Source organism: Anomaloglossus baeobatrachus, chromosome 7 (assembly GCF_048569485.1).
Source record: "Anomaloglossus baeobatrachus isolate aAnoBae1 chromosome 7, aAnoBae1.hap1, whole genome shotgun sequence".
NCBI lineage: Eukaryota > Metazoa > Chordata > Amphibia > Anura > Aromobatidae > Anomaloglossus > Anomaloglossus baeobatrachus.
The window spans coordinates 228,727,416-228,747,198 of NC_134359.1; positions in this window are offsets into that span (position 1 = coordinate 228,727,416).

Consider the following 19,783-nt stretch of genomic DNA (forward strand, 5'->3'; position numbering starts at 1 on the left):
GTGCAGCACTGACAGATCTAATCCACTGTAGCGATCAAGCACTGCAGTGGATTATATTTGCAGGAAATACCGTAGATACAGATTTTTTCTGCACCAAAATCTGCAAGGATAAAATCTGCAACATGTGCACAATAAGTCAGGATTCTCATAGACTTTGCTGGGATGCATTTTCCCTTGCAGTAATGATTAAAATCTGCAAGAAAAAACGCACAGCTTTTTTGGTCAGTTAATTGTTGTTCACAACTTTACACTCCAGATAGCAGGCATATGTGTTCTGGTACATTACATTTTCCCTTTGCATTGACACAGTTCAACTTCCCTCTGGTTTGCATCCAGGGAGTCGCAGTGCAATTCTGTCTTGTGACGCGCCCACAGGGTCTGGGGGGTTACTCGTCACCGGGCCGTGGTTCTGCTTCTGGGACGCTGCGGTGGCCAAGCCCGGCTCCTCGACCCCGGCAGTGTCAAGAAATGGGGGAATGATAGGGATTGTAGTTATTTGTGACGTCACCTGTGGTATGCAACTAACTTTAGAAGCCGCCGCCGCGAGAGGTGTCCTCCGGGGCAGATGGTAGCACAGCTCAGTTGGTGCAGCCCTCCACAGGCAGAGCTCAGGCCCCGGGGATGTTGGGAGTAGTGGTAGTTCCTGACTGCCGTGCAGCTAAGGCGAGGATAGGGAGTGAGAAGGATTGGACAACACAGGGGTTGCAGTCAAAGTTCTTTACTCACTGAAGTATCACCGCATCTGGAATGCTGAACTCTGCTTTCATGGGCTCCAGCCGATCCCAGATAGTTCGGAGGTCAAGGCCGGTGTTTCCTTCTGTGTGTCCTTCCTTGTGGTAGTCCCTCTGCCCCAGCACCTGGTGAGTGGAACGGGTCACGGGTGCCTGTCGCACTCCCTGTGAGCCCAGGATTCCCCTTTCGGCTCCAGAACCCGGGTTGCGCTCTCCAGCTTCAGACCACTGGTCTCTGGCTTTTCTGAGAGCACTTCCAGTCCGTGTCTGTACACGGTCGCCTCCCTTTTCTTTTTCCTTCTAGTCTATCAGTGTGTGTTGCCTAACTCCCCCTTGATGTTGCTCCACCACCTGGGTTGCTGAACTAGTTGGCAGAGGTCCCATACCTCTTGATGGCCACCCCTAGCCCCTGACCCTGACCCAGTCCCAGTGAGAGGGCAACTGACTGTGTGTTGTATGGATTGTGGTGGTTACCGGCGATGACCTCCTCCGTATCCGAGATGAATACCGCACCCCGGCTGAGGTGCAGTACCCTGTGGAACTTGAAGCCACAGGGGCGCCACACCAGCATTACAGTACACATAGTGACAGTCACCCTACCTTCCTGCAGTCCCAAGTCCAGTCTCCTCAGGGGTCCCATAATAACCAAAGTAAAGCTTTGCACCCTGGAATGTCTAGCGGGACACCGCTCGGTTGATTGACTATGTCCCACGCCAGTAGAGGTTAATCTTCTACCTTCACGGTTAAGAGGCCTGGCCATTAGAGTTCTGCACCAGTAGAAGTCATCTGGTACCTTGACGGTTAAGAGGCCTGGTTTTTAGGAGTCCTCTGGCTCCTATTGTCTGAGGCAACTCCATTTGAGGATCGGTCGCTAGGTAAAATACGGTTCGCACCTTGTTTATCTGGCCACTTTCAAGATTCATGCTATTTACCACGCACTCACTGTATGGAACCTTCATGAACAACCGACTATACATCTGTCACGTTTGCTCACTATTCCTTCACTGACTCTTTCTAAAATGAACCGTCCTTTTCCTCTCTGTTGACCCCTCCCAGGGTGAGCTAGTCCTAACACTTAACTGTTTCTCTCCCTGCAGTCTGTTGCTGGACACATTTAACCTGTTAACTAGTTCTATACAAACATTCTAATACCTTACCAACATCGCTATGCATTATATTATCATCAATGCTACATCTTATAGATTACTATAGCTGACACCATCACATCCTACATTATACACTATGCATTATACCTTATACTATACATTAACATTAAATCTTATCCTAAAACACAGACATTATACAGGGACATATCACATTATCAATGCTTATCACACTCGACATCATAATACTTTACACTTCACATGACATAATATTTACAAAAGACGGAAGATATTAATCACAGTACACAACATTGACGCGATTGGTGTCTTTAGGGGTAAGAAGGCACAATGAGAAGAAAAAAGGGATGTGCAGAAATTGGGATCACCCGAATAATTCTGAAAAATATAATTAATAAAAGGATCATTTTATTAATATAGCAAAGACATGGAATACTGACAAACAATAAAAACATCTAAAAAGCACAAAAATCTACACATGGTGTGTACTGCAATCTGTACATCAATCAAAAAAGACCTCTAGATATTTTAGGCAATTTAGAGTAACTATTGGGTAATTTTTTGGGCCTGATTTATTGTAGGCTGGCATTGTGCATGCCAGTCCCAATGATGGGTGTGCTAAAGTAAGGTGTGCCTAATTCGTTAAAAGTGCCTCCTCCAAAAATGTTACTTCACACAGGGTCTAGAGCAGGGGGGTAACCTTTTTTTCTGCCAAGGGCCATTTGGATATTTACACCATCATTTGGGTATTGCATAAAATTATCAACTTGAAAATAACATTTGTAAGGCATATACATCACATAGGAGAGGCTGGGACTGCTGTATGTACGTCACATAGGAGATGCAAGGATAGCTGTATATACATGACATAGGAGACCCGGGGACTGCTATGCATACATCACAAAGGAGACGCTTGGACTGCTATATATATATATCACATAAAAATGCTGGGACTGCTGTATATAAATTACAGGAGATGCTGGGATTGCTGTATATACATCATATTAGAGACACTGGGATTGCTGTATATGAATCATAGAGGAGATGCTAGGATTACTGTATATACATCAGAGGAAATACTTGGGCTGGAGCATATACATCACAGCAGACATGGGAACTACAGTATATACAAGACAGGCGGCATGGGGGCTGCAGTATATTCATCAGATGAGGCATGAGTACTGCAGTATTTACATTACAGGAGAGACTGAGGCTGCAGCGTAAGAATCAAAGCAGGGACTGCGGGCATGTAAATAACCGGGGAGGCTGGGGACATACATATTACTGGAGAGGCAGGGGGCATATATATCACTGGGAAGGGCTGGGGCATATATATCACAGGGGAGGGCTGCGTCATATACACCTTGGGGAAGATTCAGGGCATATATATCACTGGGGAGGCTGGGGGTATATACATCCCTGGGGGTATATATATATATATATATATATCACTTGGAAGGGCTGGGGGCATAGAAATCAGTGGGGAGGGCTGAGGGCATATATAACACTGGGGAAGGCTGTAGGCATATATATCACTGGAGAGGCTGAAAAATGTACATCACTGGGGATGCTAAGACTGCTGCTGCTCTCTTCTGCTGTCTCTGGGATGTGGGTACATTGCGCGCTAACTCCACCTACAAAGTATATCCTCATGCTGGTACTGGCCAGCATGAGGACGTAATCCTGCAATGCATGCGTAAGCAGCGTTCAGTAGTGAACCCTGTGTGCGCATGCTTGCAGTGAGTGGTAGCTTAAATGGCCGGCATCTGGCATAACTGGCCCGAGCACTGCAGTCCCCGCAAATCTGCCCGGAGGTAACAGAAAAGGTCATACATGCGGCTCGCAGACCAGAGATTACCCATCCCTGGTGTAGAGTAATAATTCTGAAATACAGTACACCACACGTTTTCATAAACTTGTCACTTGGCTTTGCCATGCTATGTCCAGCTATGCACACTTTGGCAGAACTATCTGAAATTGGCTTGAAAACGGCAAAAGCTGCAAAATGTTTGCCAGACTTCATGTTGCGCGAGAATTTTGACACATTTGATTGTGTTTTATTCCAGAATTATGGAGAAAACATCTTAATCAATCAGGCCATCTGTTTTTAATTTTTCTTTATAATTTCTTTACATGGTGTGCAGTTTAGCCTCTGCTTAGGTGTTTAACACAATATCAACACAAGTGTTCCCTAAATGTGCGATATGTTAGACATCAGTGCCTCCAGACTACAGAAAATCAGCTCAGTTCTGGTCAGGTAGCATTCATTTCACTTCTTCTCTTGCTTGGTTCATTTATGTTCTCAACGTTCTTAAACTTTAATCAACATGAAAAATCCTCTGAAAATGCTTAGTTTGTAATTATAAAACCATAGTTGAATAAGTGCAATGCATAAATCTCATGAAGAGGCAAAGTAAAAGTATTACAGACTTGATTTACAATACAGGAAGGGCGAATTGTAGGTTGTTTTTTTTTATTATTATTAAAACATCCAGACTATATAATTTGCAGTTAAATATATTTCCACCAAGCAATGATTAAGCATAAACACCTATGATGAAAAGCATGGTTTTGCTGAGTTTGCATTTTCCTTAACTTTAAGTATTGAGAGGGCAGATTCACATATACGACACTACCACAACTATGTCAAATTTGTTGTGATTAAAGAAACATTCAATAAAATACTGAATTGCATGGCAAAGACGTGGTGTGTCAGATTTTACCTTTTAACTAGACCATAAACTGCTCAAAATGTATCATTTTGGTTCACGTTGTACGCTTAATTTTGTATATGTTTATATATGTTAATATACAGTGGATAAAATAAGTATAGAACATGTCAACAATTTTCAAAGTAAATATATTTTTAACGGTGCTATTGACTTGAATTTATCACAAGATGTCAGTAACAACCCATCTAATCCGCACAGGCAAATAAATCAAACAATAGATATGCATAAATTTAGAGATGTGCAATAATGATAAATGACAAAGGAAAAAAGTATTGAATACGCGTACTGAAATTTATTTAATACTTTGTTGAAAAGCCTTTGTTGGTGATAACAGCTTCAAGACACCTCCTGTATGGAGGAACTAGTCACATGTATTAATCAGGTTTCATGGGCTCCTTCTATGAACTCTGGGGACACGCCCCCTGACGAAGGTTGAGAAACACGTGTCGGGAGTTCTATCATACAGCGGTAAATACATTTTGTGTGCCTTGGTGACCACTATGGCTTGATGTTTGCAGCATGCTGTAATAGCGGTAGGTTAGCTAGCCTTGGCCTCAATGCGGTGGTGTCGATCTGAGGCTTTATAATCTGGATATCTAGCACATGATGCAGAGGTCTCTTTTGGCTACATGTTGATCATTGGAAAAATCTGTGGTATAGTGACCCCTGCTGTTTATCTGTAAAAACTACCCCCATGAGAGTTCCAGCATGCAGTGGTAAATACACTTTGTATACTTTGGTGACCCCTATGGTTTGGTGTTTATAGCATGCCACAATATGTGGGAGTTTAGCCAGCCTTGACATTAGTGCGGTATTGCTGATTAGAGGCTTTTATAATCTGAATATCTAGCTTATGACGCAGAGGTCCCTTTTGGCTACATATTGGCCATTGGGTAAAATTTGGAATATAGTGACCCCTGCTGTCTACTTGTAAAAAATATTTTTATATAATTGGATCTATTTTCTTTTAGGATCCTAGTATATATGTAGACACACATGCTGGATATTTTTGAATAATATACCCTCTACCACAGTAATATAGATACTATGTGTATGAATAGAGGCTGTATTTTGTAATAGGATATGCTATTGATGGTCACAACCACACAACTCCGCTGTATAAATGTGTGTTTTATATGATACAAGTAAAATATATCTTTGTACCGTGTTAGCCAGTAGAGATAAAAAAATTGTTTAAAAGAACAGAGAGTCCTCAGTGGTTGATACCTTTTAATGGCTAACTGAAAAGATGGTAATAATTGCAAGCTTTCGAGACTACTCAGGTCTCTTCATCAGGCATGGTATAACCATACGTGACTCTTCAGATTTTGTGTTATACCATGCCTGATGAAGAGACCTGAGTAGTCTCGAAAGCTTGCAATTATTACCATCTTTTCAGTTAGCCATTAAAAGGTATCAACCACTGAGGACTCTCTGTTCTTTTAAACAATTGTTTTATATGATATATATGATGCATAATCTGTGTCCACTGAATTACTTGTGATAACACTTGTCAATAAAAAATCACTTTTTGTACAATTTGATCTCTATATTTATTGGGCTTTGATCGTTTTTTCCTCTTTTTTTGTTTCATTATATATTATACGATTTATGCCTGTTTTTGATATAGTCCTGGTCTCCAATTGAAATTATTATATACATAATATCATAATTTATGAAAATGTAATAATGCATTCTATACTGCTGGTTTGTGTCCTTAATAAATTTAGAGATGTGCAATAATGATAAATGACAAAGGAAAAAAGTATTGAATACGCGTACTGAAATTTATTTAATACTTTGTTGAAAAGCCTTTGTTGGTTATAACAGCTTCAAGACACCTCCTGTATGGAGGAACTAGTCACATGTATTAATCAGGTTTCATGGCCTCCTTCTATGAACTCTGAGCTTTAGTTCCGTCCATAACTTTTCTATTGTATTCAGGTGATTGGCTCATCCATTCTAGCAGCTTTATTTTCTTTCTCAGAAACCAATTGAGAGTTTCCTTTGTGGCTTTCACAGCCAGTATTTCACATGCTTCTTGAAATGTTGTTGAATAGTCTTTAAAAGTGCTTGAACATGCTTTTTGTTCAGCAAGAGTCTTGCGTGGTGAGCATGTATACAGGCCATGGAGGTTCATTGCACCTGCTGATTTCAGGTCTTTCTGTAGCTCTCCATTAGCAGTTATTGGCTCCTGGGCAACTCTTCTGATAATACTTTCGACTCCTCTGCCTGAAATCTTGCGCAGAGCACCTGGTCATGGCCAATTTATGGTGAAACTATGTTCTTTCCATTTCTTTATTATGGCCCCAACAGTGATCATGAGAACCTTCAGTAGTTTAGAAATTCTTCTGAAACTAATGCCATCAGTAGGTTTTGCAACAGTAAGGTTGTGAAAGTCTTTAGACAACTCACTGGTTTTACCCGTCATGAGATGTTTCTTGTGTAGCACCTTGGTAATGAGACACGTTTTTATACACCATCAATTAAACCAGCTATTATCTGTGACTAAGAGGCAGGATTGCTTTCTAATTACACATAGATCATATGCACATCTCTTTCTTCGGGTGTTTACAGAAAAAAATATTGCTTATGTCACAACATTATGAGAGCCATATTTTTGGGATATGGAGATGTATGAAGGTAGTTTTAGTGCCCCATGCTCATGTTTTTATTGAAAATTCCAAACGCCAAAATTACGTTTTTTGGTTGCTGCAAGTTTTGCGTAAAATGCAATAACAGGCGATCAAAACGTAGCATCTGCGCAAAAATGGTACCATTAGAAACGTCAGCTTGAGACGTAAAAATAAGCTGTCACTGAGCCATAGATCACTACAGGTTTTGGAAAATGGCGCAAAACATTCTCTTTTTTTTGGACAAAGTTGTGATTTTTTTTTAACCCCTTAGATACAAGTAAACCTATACATGTTTAGTGTCTACAAACTCGCACCGACCTCAGGCATCACAACGACACATCAGTTTTACCATATAGTGAACATAGTGAATAAAATATCCCAAACACTTTTGTGCGATCACACTTTTTTTGCAGTTTTTCCACATTTGGAATTTTTTTGCTGTTTTCCAGTACACTATATGGTAAAACTTATGGTTTCATTTAAAAGTACAACTTGTCCCGCAAAAAAACAAGCCCTCATATGGCAAGATTGACAGAAAAGTAAAAAGGTTACGGCTCTCAGAAGAAGGGGAGCAAAAAAAAAACAAAACGGAAAAACGGAAAACGCCCGGGGGCTGAAGGGATTAATGGTGATCATTCAGGGTTCTCATTGTTCAGCTCCACTATTTTATCTTCCTCTCTCCTCTGAGTGTTTAAATAAGGGTTTCCGTGTTAATCCCAAAAAAACGATTGAGACAAAACCCCCTTTGCAATCATTCACCCTCATGAGGCAGATGGAGACACTTTAGACTCTATCTAGTCTATGTTTTAGCGGTGCCCCATCACTTTAGGCGTTTTCTTCGCACACAAATGTGGAGGACTACAGTTCTGTGCATGCGTAAAAAGATGGACACTAGCAAAACAAACGCAAAACAGAGTACAAAGTGTCTCCATCTGCCTCATTAGAGTAATTGCTTCAGTTAGCGGTTTCGTCTGAATCACGGCTTTTGGGGAATTTACATGAAAACCCCGACTTAAGTGCTCAACACAGAACACAAGAATGTGATCCCAGCCTTTTACTGAAAGCAATAAAGAAATGTTCTGTACCTTAAAATGTTACCAATAAAACCACTGACTTACCCCCACAAAACCAGCCCTCGCTCAAGCCCGACATCTGTCACTGGAAATATTAGGGGGTGTCCCACGTCACTGGTAGAACAAAAACTCTGGAAAAGCAATATGGCTCCCATCCCCAAAATAAAATCCAGTGAAGTCTGTGCTCCCAAATCTAAATACACCCTCCTACTGAGCCCCCCTTTGCCTAAACCACGTGTGTGGCGTTATTGTAGTGGGGAGATCGCACTTATCATTTTATGGGGTGTCTCCAAAGCACAAGCTGTGCTCTATAAGCCAAATAGCCCTCCTTTCTGCTCAACCATGCCGTGTGGCCAAACAGTAGTTTCTGATGACATAAAGGGCCTCACCGCATTCGGGAAAAATTGCACAATAAATTGTGGGGTCAATTTTCACATTTTAACCCTTGGGTAACTGACATATTTGCAGTTAATAAAAAAACAAAATTACCACTAAAATGTTATTTTTTTACAACCCCATGTCATAAAATTCCATGACGCACCTGTGGGTTCAAAATACTCACTACACCCTTAGATAAATTCCTTACTCAGTGATCTTTCCACTATGGGTTTACTTGTCGCGCTCCTTCTCATCTGATCCCCGCCGTATACTCAAATAGTAGTGTACAACCACATATGGGGTACTGCCATGTTCGGTAAAAATTACATAACAAATTAACCTCTCCATTTTCTCCTGTTACCCTTTGTGTGAATTAAAATTTTGAGGCTAAAGTAACATTTTAGCAGAAAAAAACGTTTTTCGTTTTCACGGCCAAATCTAATAAAATTCTGTGTCATTTGTGGGTTAAAAATACTCATCACACCATTAGATCTATTCATTATAGGGTTTTGTTTGACAAACGGGGATCACATGTGGGTGTTTCTCCATTTTTGGAACCTCAGGGACTCTATAAATGCAACATGTTGTCCAAATTTGCATTCCAAAAATTGAAAAGCTCTGTTCACTTTCCAAGCCCTTTCACATGCCCAAACATAAGTTTTTGACCATGTATCACTGTGTTCGGGAGAAATCAATTAACAAATTATGAGTTCCATTTTTTCCTATTATCCATTGTCAAATTATAAATTTTTGGGCTAAAGTAACATTTTAGTAGAAACCAACATAACTATCATTATCACATCTACATTTTAAAAAGTTCTGGGAAGCACCTATGGGTCCAAATGCTTAACACATCCCTACATGAAGTCCTTTATGAAACTAGTTTCCAAAATGGGGTCACATTTGGGGGTTTATAATGTTTTCGTACCTTAGGGACTCTGCAAATGCAACATGGTGCCCGAAATCTATTTCAGCCAAATTTACTTTCTAAAATTCAAATATTGCTCCGTTCCGAGCCCTCCCATTTGTCCAAACATACATGTTTTTAACTACAAATGGGGTATTCCCGTGCTCATGAGAAAGTGGTTAACAAACTGTGCGGTTTACTTCTTCGTGGTAACTCTTGTAAAAGTGAGAAATTCAGTGCTAAAGCAGCATTTTGGTTCAAATATTTTGCCTTCCCTTCTGAGCCTGGCCGTAGTCCAAACAAAGCTTTATGACCAAATGGGGGGTATCAGCATACTCAGAAGAAACTGGCTAACACATTTTGTGGTTTGTCTTGTCATGCTATTTCTTGTAAAAGTGAATAAATTGGGGCTAAACAACATTTTTAAGTAAAGTGTAATTTTTGTTTTTTCATTCTACTTTGCATTCATTTCTGTGAAGCACCTGAAGGGTTAGTGCACTTCTAGGGTATGGTTTTGAGCAATGGAAGGGTGCAGTTTTAGAATGGTGTCAGTTTTCTGTATTTTCTGTCACATAGGCCTCTTAAAGTAGCTTCAAACGTGATGTGGTCCCTACAAAAATGGTTTTGTAAATTTTGTTAGAAAAATTAGAAATTTTGAACTCTTCTAACTTCTTAACCAAAAAAATGATTTTTCAAAAATGCTGCTGATGTAAAATATATATGTGGGAAATGTTATTTAACTATTTTGTGTAACAAAATTCTCAATTTTCAAAATTTTCTCTAAATTTCAGATTTATTTCACAAATAAATGCAAAAAATATTCTCGTAAATTTACCACAAGCATGAAGTACAAACAATCTCAAAATCATTTGGATCTGTTGAAGCGTTCCAGAGGTATTACATCATAAAGTGACACTGGTCAGATATTTAAAATTTGGCCTGGTCGTTATGGTCAAAATTGGGTAAGTGATTAAGTGGTTAAATTAGCCGACGAGTGCAGGGAAAGATGCGGGATCAACATGCAAATCCACTCCGAAGGCAGAAAATCGGCTCATGACGAGCATAGTACATGATAAGTCATTAATGGGTTAAGTAATTCAGGTCATCTATTTTCTTTGATGACAAGTTTACATTCTTTTTCTGACCAAATAGCTTTGTGTCTTTTCACCATACATCTTTATATGAAATGTAATTTATGGCCATTTGTCAGCAAAATGCTGAGGTTACTGTTTCATCAAATAAGGGTATGCTACCATTTTATACAGATTTGCATGCAAAAAAACAGCTGCATAGTACAGCAGCATTGTAAATCACAGTTCACTAAATATCATATACACATTACTTACAAAGTAAAATGACCAGCACTGCAGAATTGAAATCCACATCGTGTTGTTATACATAGATGTAGCAGATGTCACCATTCAAACGATGAAACATGGCAAATCTGATGGATTTTTTTAAAAAAATCTGGAACTGTATAAGGTTCAGTCAGATTAACATTTATCTTTTTTTCCCCATGCAGTTTGCATAAAGGCTTTTAATAATATAACAAGTTAATATGTGTTTGTTATTTCCAGAAATGTGTATGTGTAAAAGAACCCTTGCGCCAATGGCTTTTTACAGTGCCTGCCAGACCATACATTTCTATGTCTCTTACTATTATATTTATTATGTTTATGATATTTATTTACTATACAAATATATCTGTAGGATTTAAACAAAATATAAGTATGTTAAAGTTTGCAAACATTTCAGAATTTTCTATATTTCTGCATAACTTTGACCTAAAACTACATCAGATCTTCAGACAAGTACTAAAAGTAGATAGAAAGAACCAAATCAAACAAACAAGTCAATATATTTTTTTTTATTCAGGAAACTTATCCAATATCACACCTCCATGAGTGGCAAAAGTATGTAATCCTTTCTGACTAGCAATCAGTGGGCTGACAGGTGTCAGTCGACGACCCGATTTACTCAACTTAACTTCTAATCTTAACGACCTATGATGTACATTTTCATCATAGGTCACTAAGCAAAGTATAAAACCAGCTCAGGAACTTACCCTATTTCATTCCAGGCAAATGCTGATTATGTAAAGCTGGATTCACATTAAGTTTGGGCCACATGTCGGCTTTTTTAATACAAGCATAAAAGTGTGGAATTGACCTGCCAATACCAATGAGCGCTGATGGGGGCCGGTCCAGTTCTCATCTAGCCACTGAATGAAGAGGGCCTGCTGTCAAGGACAGCACTCCTCATTTTTTACCAATTTACCATGTCTTTTGATGATGATGTTAATGATCAAAGTCGTACCAGTATATGCACTTGTTGAGCTCTTTCCTGAATAAGACTTATTACATCTTTTTATTTTAAAAACATTGTTGGATCCCCTGTATTTATGACAACTTTCAAGCTAAAGGTATAACAGACAGCTGAGGGCTGCAGTCCGTAGCTGTCTGCTTTACCTGCGCTGGTTATAAAAAATAGTGGGATCCCACTTCATTTTTTTTTATTACCTATCCACCTTTGCTTGCAGGACAATTGTCCTACTCTTAGCCCCATTTTGCTTCCCTTTGCAGCCCCCTAGCCCTAACTACTAGAGATGAGCGAACCCAAGGTTCGGTGTTCGTACCAAACACAGACTTTATAAAAAAAAAATAGAGTTTGGGTTCAAAGTTCTGGTGCTTTAGGTATGCAAACCACTTGCAAGAGCATCGCCGTGCTCGGGTACACTCAGTGTTCAGCCCAGTGCGAGCCGCTTGCAGTGGTTGAACAGCTCACACTGGGGGTAATAACAGCATGATCTGATGTAGTGTGCTCCAAACAACAAAAATGGAAAAATCTTGCCCACCCGCCCCCAGAAGTGATCTATTTATTGTAGGCTGCATGTGGGCGGAGACCCGAACTGCTAAATTAGTGACTTCCATTGGAGTTCAGGTCACGTCCGGGTCCCAAACCATACTTTATCTAAAGTCCGGCTGCACCTGCAGAACCAAACTTCCATAGGTTCTCTCATTTCTACTCATGATATATTGACCAAAATTTACTGACATATAAGACCTAATTTAAAGACTTTTTATTTTCCTTTTTGTTGGATCCACTTCTTGATTTGGCTCAAAAAAACTGCCTCAAAAGCTTCAGTTTTGTTTTTTACTCTGCTGAATTTAGATTAGCATTACAAACACATATGAATCAAATTAGAATGTATGGACAGCATAAGATCTTTGGAAACAGAGATCACTAATCTAAAACCTATGGGGCAATAGAGATGCTAATCCAGGGGCAAAGACAGCAGAAGGTGGTCCCTATTTAAGGGCAGTGTATGGGCTAATTGTGTTCCAATAGTTCATTATAATGCACTCTTTTTGTGTCTGTGATAGAAGGTGCGTGCTCCCTTCATTCTTTTAAAATGCATAATACTGAATCAGCATCAGTGTTAGGCTGTGTCCACATGCTGCACATCGGTGAAACTCCATCCACCCGTTTGTGATAAGTCAATGGCCACATTTTTTTTTGCAGCCATTGACTTGCCGTGAGTAGTTGTGGACTGTATGTGGCCCCATTCTTAAGCATATAAAATCTTTGCTGAAAAGAGTGGATCAGCTGTTCCTATTGAAGTGGACTATACTTGACCCTCTTGAAAGTGGATATATAGAAAAAGTTTTGAAATTTACTTCTGCACAGATGTACAACATAGCACTGGGTATTTTAGAGTCTTGGGTACTCAAGGACCTTGCAATTACCAAATATAACTATAGCTGGCTCAGTAGCTGTATTGTTGGCCTGTGTGGCTGAGACGTCCTACGTCATCCACACAGGCCGACATTGGGCTCCTGCGCATGAGCACTTTGATCTGTCTGGCTGAGGGCAGAGTAAAGTACTTTAATTTTTTACACCTTGTGTATGAAACACACATGGAGATACAATTCATAAATAATGCATAAACTTTATTATTAAAATAAACACATAACATGATGTATATCAAAAACATCTTGATCTAAGGTATATAATACAGATGGAGGGCTCCAATTTATTATTTTCTATGCACTGCTAAGTTCACCCCAAAAGAAAGCAGACATTTCCTTAAAAAATCACACTTACTAGACCCCCAAACACTTAGCGTTGGCAAGTGAATGGGCTCTCACATAAAAATCTGTGTTGCTGTCAGTTCCCCCTGCATTCTGCAGCGGTTGGCTCCCCCTGGTGAATGGAAGCAGTATCACCCGTGCTGAGTTATACTATAACCCGATCTGTGTGTGAGAGCTGCAGCGCATCGCAGCTGGAATGGCAAGTGACCTGAGAGGGATGCAGATCTCTGTGTGAGAGCTCATCCACTATTGGCACTTGCCAACTGTAATTGTTTGGGGTCTAGTGATGTGTGATTTTTTTTTGTGGCGAAGGGGTCTGCTTTCTTTTTGGGGAGAGAAAAATATACCTCATAACCATAACTAAGGAAAATACATTCCCGGATGCCCCCTGTGGGGGCTAACCGTGACTAGCACTTACTTTATCGGCGATCGCCTTCCCTCCCTGATGAAGCTGTAACCACAAGGGTATTTATATATCAGTGAAATGTGCGTTGGCTGGTTTGGGGGCTTATCTTTATGGTGATCCCCTTTACTAGGACATTTAGCACTTTTTACACATATCACTTTCTTGCTTCCAGTAACCTGTTTACCACTTGCTGCCATGCCTTTACCATACAGGCAATGTCACTAACATTGCTGTTATATGTCTATTATAGTCTTCTAGGCCTTTACATACTACATTTTGCGAGAAGTTGGGGTATTTTATGTCTCTTCTGTTTTTGTGAGTGTTACACATGATGTACCAATGTATGATATATTCCACATGAGACAGTTACTATTGGCTCAGGTTATATGTATTTTACAGCTACTCAGCTGTTTTTCTGTCCTTGCTTAAGGGTCATTCTTCCCCTTCCTATAGTGTATTTAATGGTTTTATCTCAATGGCCATTTTCTTTTTTTGCGTTTCTCGTGTATTTGTATATTAATAAACATTGTTATATTTTGCACAATTGATTACTCTGGTTCTCCTGTTTTTGATTTCTTTTGGGGGTGTCTGCTTTCTTTGACGAAGAATCCTGCGGTATTCTTTAACTTTTGTATCTGCTTGTACGCTTCCTTATGGAACTGCTACTATGACTTATCTTTGCAGTAGGGCTTATATTTTAATCATACTCAAAAAAAGGCAAAAAAAATCCTACTTAGAGCTTATTTTCAGGGTAGGTCTTATTTTCAAGGAAACAGGGTATCTATACAGGGCTATTAAAAAAAAGTCACCATCTGGAGATCGTTTCTTAACCGTTTGATAAAACTGGTGTTAATGCACCAAGCTGACAGACAGCATAGAGCCACATATCATGAATCTGTGGATCATAGGTTGGCGACCCCTATATTACACAATGCAATTAAAGTGACACATTTCCTTAAATTAGGTTGGTTTGGTGTAAAGAGCGATTTTTGTATGGATATAATTATTTTGAAATTTAGTGGCTAAAGATTTGGACTATAATACATGTAATGAATGAAATGCACACTAATTTGGGGGTGTAATACCCACATTTTGCACAGGATGTGACCTTGTATGAGGCAAACATTTTGTAATTTGGCCTGTATAAACTTTATAAAATACATTACAGGAAGGAAACTTATGCATCCAATGTGAAGACCATTAAGAGAATATCACATATTTTCTGGGGTCAAACTAACATGCAGTCTGTTGTAAAAGTTGTGTTACCTTGGCAAATAAACTATATTTTCTTAAGTGAACTGTTGTTTTTGATGCATTTTAATCTCCATGGAAGTTTTGTCTCCATATTTATGACTAATACTTGGCAATCTTGTGACTTTATCTATCAACATATCAGTTCATATTTATTTAATAGGAAGAAATCTTGCATTCAGTTCATAGATGAGGTTAACATAATAAAATGTATTCACAGAGAAATAAGTTTAGATTAAATGTATGTGCATTTTATCAGCAGTCCAGGGACTACTTTGTAAAATTTACATGAACTTTTAAATTTCCCAGTGAAACGATAACTTTCTCTACCTATTGACTTTTAGAGATATACTTTAAAGTTGCCAAATAATGAAACTTTGAAGACATTCTGTCATATTCATGTTACTATCTGTCCCCTAAGGCATTTTTAGCAGTTCTTTGTCAAACCTGTGCTCTCCATATTGCACTCTTTTTTTAGTGTGAGGAATTCAGGTCATAAGGGAAAAGGGTCAGCGAGAATTTAATTACTGTCCTTTTTACCTGAAACACTTAAGTCGGGTTCAAATAAGTGTATTTCATGGTCCGTATATGGACTGCAATGTCCATACTGAATTTGGGTCTCCTGACCCGAATTGCCAGAGTGAACATTGTCTTATTTATACAGACCATGAAGTACGCTAGTTAGAGCCCATCCTTACGCTGTGTGACGTGAGTTTTCTATTGTGGTTTAAAAAAAAATGCTTTTTTTATAAATGCATTTGTGATGTGTTTTTGATGCAGTGAAAGTTGCATTTTTGACATTTTTACAGGTAGAAACTTAAAGTAATTAAAAGGTATCCACATAGTTTGGCTGGGATAGTTAGTAGAAGCTAAGCCAGTGTGGAGATTAAATAGGCTGAACTAGTGTTAGATTGCAATATGAAAGTGTAGCCGACAAAGTTAAAGTAAATTGACATCTGACCAGACACTGTCAACTGCAAGAGCCAATTACTGCAGTAAAGGGTCAGCGTGTTTAATCCAAAAATGCCTCTAACCTATGTGTCACAATGTGACTGTAGGATAGTGAAGGACAGGGGGCTCCTATACTGTCCCTCATGCTAGGGGACCCTTATTTTATGTAGTACACTAAGAGCATTTAAATAATGGTTGCCCAGCGGTGGACAACTGCTGTATGTAAGTGTTGTCACAGAAACAAGGCACTATAATCTTTGGCAGTACTTGAAATTTATTTCTACAAACTCTTTACAAAAGCAAATCTGTCACCTTTACTCCATAAAGTTAATGTTTTAATATACATTTCATAGCACCATAACTACAGCCAGTATATGAATACATCATCAAAACCATTGTTACTGCATGAATACATCAACAGAAGACACACCAGGGCAATCATAAGTACATGCATACATCACCAGAAATATCATTAGTACATGAATACATCACCAGAACCATCATCAGTACATGAATGCAGCACCAATCAATTTCAATCTGAGGTCAGTCCCAACCAAATACACTTGTATCACATGTTGATGCAAATTTTAATGTGTCTTCACGTAGTAAGAATATACTAGGAGTTGTTGTTATCAGCCATTCTGTGGATCATACAGAAACCACAGTACGGAAAAGATGGGTTCACACTAAGCGACAGCGACAACGACGTCGCTGTTACGTCACCATTTTCTGTGACGTAACAGCGACCTTTTAAGTCGCTGTTATGATCGCTGCTTAGCTATCAAACACAGCAGCCGAAGCAGCGATCATAACGACATATGTCGCTGTGCTGCAACATGTGCAGAGAGCAGGGAGCCGCGCACACTGAGCGCTGGCTCCCTTCTCTCCTAGCTACAGTACACATCGGGTTAATTACCCGATGTGTACTGCAGCCACATGTGCGGAGAGCAGGGAGCCGTGCACACTGCTTAGCGCTGGCTCCCTGCACTCCTAGCTACAGTACACATCGGGTTAATTACCCGATGTGTACTGCAGCCACATGTGCAGAGAGCTGGGAGCCGGCGCTGGCAGCGTGAGAGCGGCGGAGGCTGGTAACGAAGGTAAATATTGGGTAACCACCTTGGTTACCCGATGTTTACCTTGGTTACAGCTTACCGCAGGCTGTCAGATGCCGGCTCCTGCTCCCTGCACATTCAGGATTGTTGCTCTCTCGCTGCCACACACAGCGATGTGTGCTTATCAGCGGGGGAGCAACAATAAAAAAACGAACCAGGGCTGGGTGTAACGAGCAGAGATCTCACAGCAGGGGCCAGATCGCTGCTCAGTGTCACACACAGCGAGATCGCTAATGAGGTCACTGCTGCGTCACAAAAAACGTGACTCAGCAGCGATCTCAGCAGCGATCTCGCTGTGTGTGAAGCACCGCTTAGACTCAGTCAGTATCATAAATAAACATTTATATAGGACCATTCTTGAAGAAAACCTGTTGGAGTCTGCAAAAGACCTGAGACTGGGACGGAGATTTGTCTTTCAACAAGATAATGATCCAAAACATAAAGCAAAATCTACAATGGAATGATTGACAAATAAACGTATCCAGGTGTTAGAATGGCCAAGTCAAAGTCCAGACCTGAACCCAATCGAGAATCGGTGGAAAGAGCTGAAAACTGCTGTTCACAAACGCTCTCTATCCAACCTCACTCAGCTGCAGCTGTTTGCTAAGGAAGAATGGGCAAGCATTTCAGTCTCTCAATGTGCAAAACTGATAGACACATACCCCAAGAGACTTGCAGCTGTAATCGCAGCAAAAGGTGGCGCAACAAAGTATTAACTGAAAGGGGCCGAATAATATTGCACACCCCAATTTTCAGTTTATTATTTTTAATAAAAGTTTAAAATAAGCAATAAATTTTGTTCAACTTCACAATTGTGTCCCACTTGTTGTTGATTCTTCACCAGAACAGTAAAAGTTTTATCTTTATGTTTGAAGCCTTAAATGTGGGAAAAGGTTGAAAAATTCAAGGGGTCCGAATACTTTTGCAAGGCACTGTACATTTCTATGCAGAGAAACGGAACCAGCCGTCTACCAGTTTTCCCAGCAGACTGCCAGAAAAACTTTGTTGCAGCCCATGGGCTATGTGTTGTGCATGTGTACTGTATACCTTTTCACAATGTGTCTGTATTTAAAATTACTTAAGTGCTAAATATATAAACTAAAAGGGCAGAGCAGTCATTTTTATCTCGTTTCTCAGAGCACAGTGAAATGTTTGTAAGTATAAAGCTTCAAGAGGAAAGTTACAAACTTCCATATAGTACGGACTAGAAAATTAAAAACAAGATAACCTGTAAGGATCCTGTCTGCTTCTGCTCATCTTCTGTACATTAACAAAAGAAGCTTCAAACCCCACTGTGAGAGCATGACTATGACCACTGTGACAGGATGTGACATTGGTGTTTGGCATGTGCCCATGTATATGAAGAAGACTAAAGATAGGTGCTTAAAGGGAACCAACCAGCATGATTTCCATATATAAAGTAAAGCCAGTGCTATACTGGCACTAAGATGCTGAATCTAAGCATACCTTTTCTTCTGAGATTGGATGTTTTATCTTAGAAATATGTGCATGTAAAGTTTCAGAAATACACTGCTATATGATTGACAGGTGCATCAGGAAGGGAATATATGGGTTGAGTCTTGCTATCTATTCCAGCCCCTGTCTGCCTGCCTGGCCTTCCTCCCCCTGTTGCCATTATAGACCGTTAGACGGTAGACAGACAGGGGCGGGAATAGATAGCAAGACCCTACTCGCATATTCCCTCGCTGTTGCACCTGTCAATCAAATAGCAGTGCATTTCTGGAACTTTACTTGCACATATTTCTAAGATAAATCATCCAATCTCTGAACAAACTGTATGCTTACATTCAGCATCCTAGCACCAGTATAGCACTGGCTTTACTTCATATGTAAAAGTCCTGCTGGTTGGTTCCCTTTAAGCAAAATTATCAGTGTGCAACCTCCTTCACACATCTATGTGAAACAAGTTTTATCTGAAAAAGAAATATAAACAATCATATGTGCTCACCTCGGTGGAAGAAACTAGGCATATAAATGACCTCTGCTGCAGATCACCAAGCTCAAAGCGCCGATAAATGGGAGAAAAGGTTATTCTGCGCTGCCAGTTAATAATGATGTGGTTTATTGATTCAAGGCATTTGAAACCTGCCTCGCTTCTTCATCTGTAAGTGTTTTTTTTTCCTGATGAAGACGCAAGGCAACTTTAAAACTTGTTAAATCAAAAAACACATTTTTGAATAACACTCAGCATCATTATTTACATTTAGCACAGAATAGCCACTATTCGTCCTTCTCTCCCTGTGTTATCAATGTGTCACACGTCTGTCCACTTTTACCATCAGTGTATCATCAGTTTTCCAGTATGGATAAAGAAAGAGTTAAATTACAAAGCTTCTCCTATACTTTGAAATGTGAAACACAGACAGTACA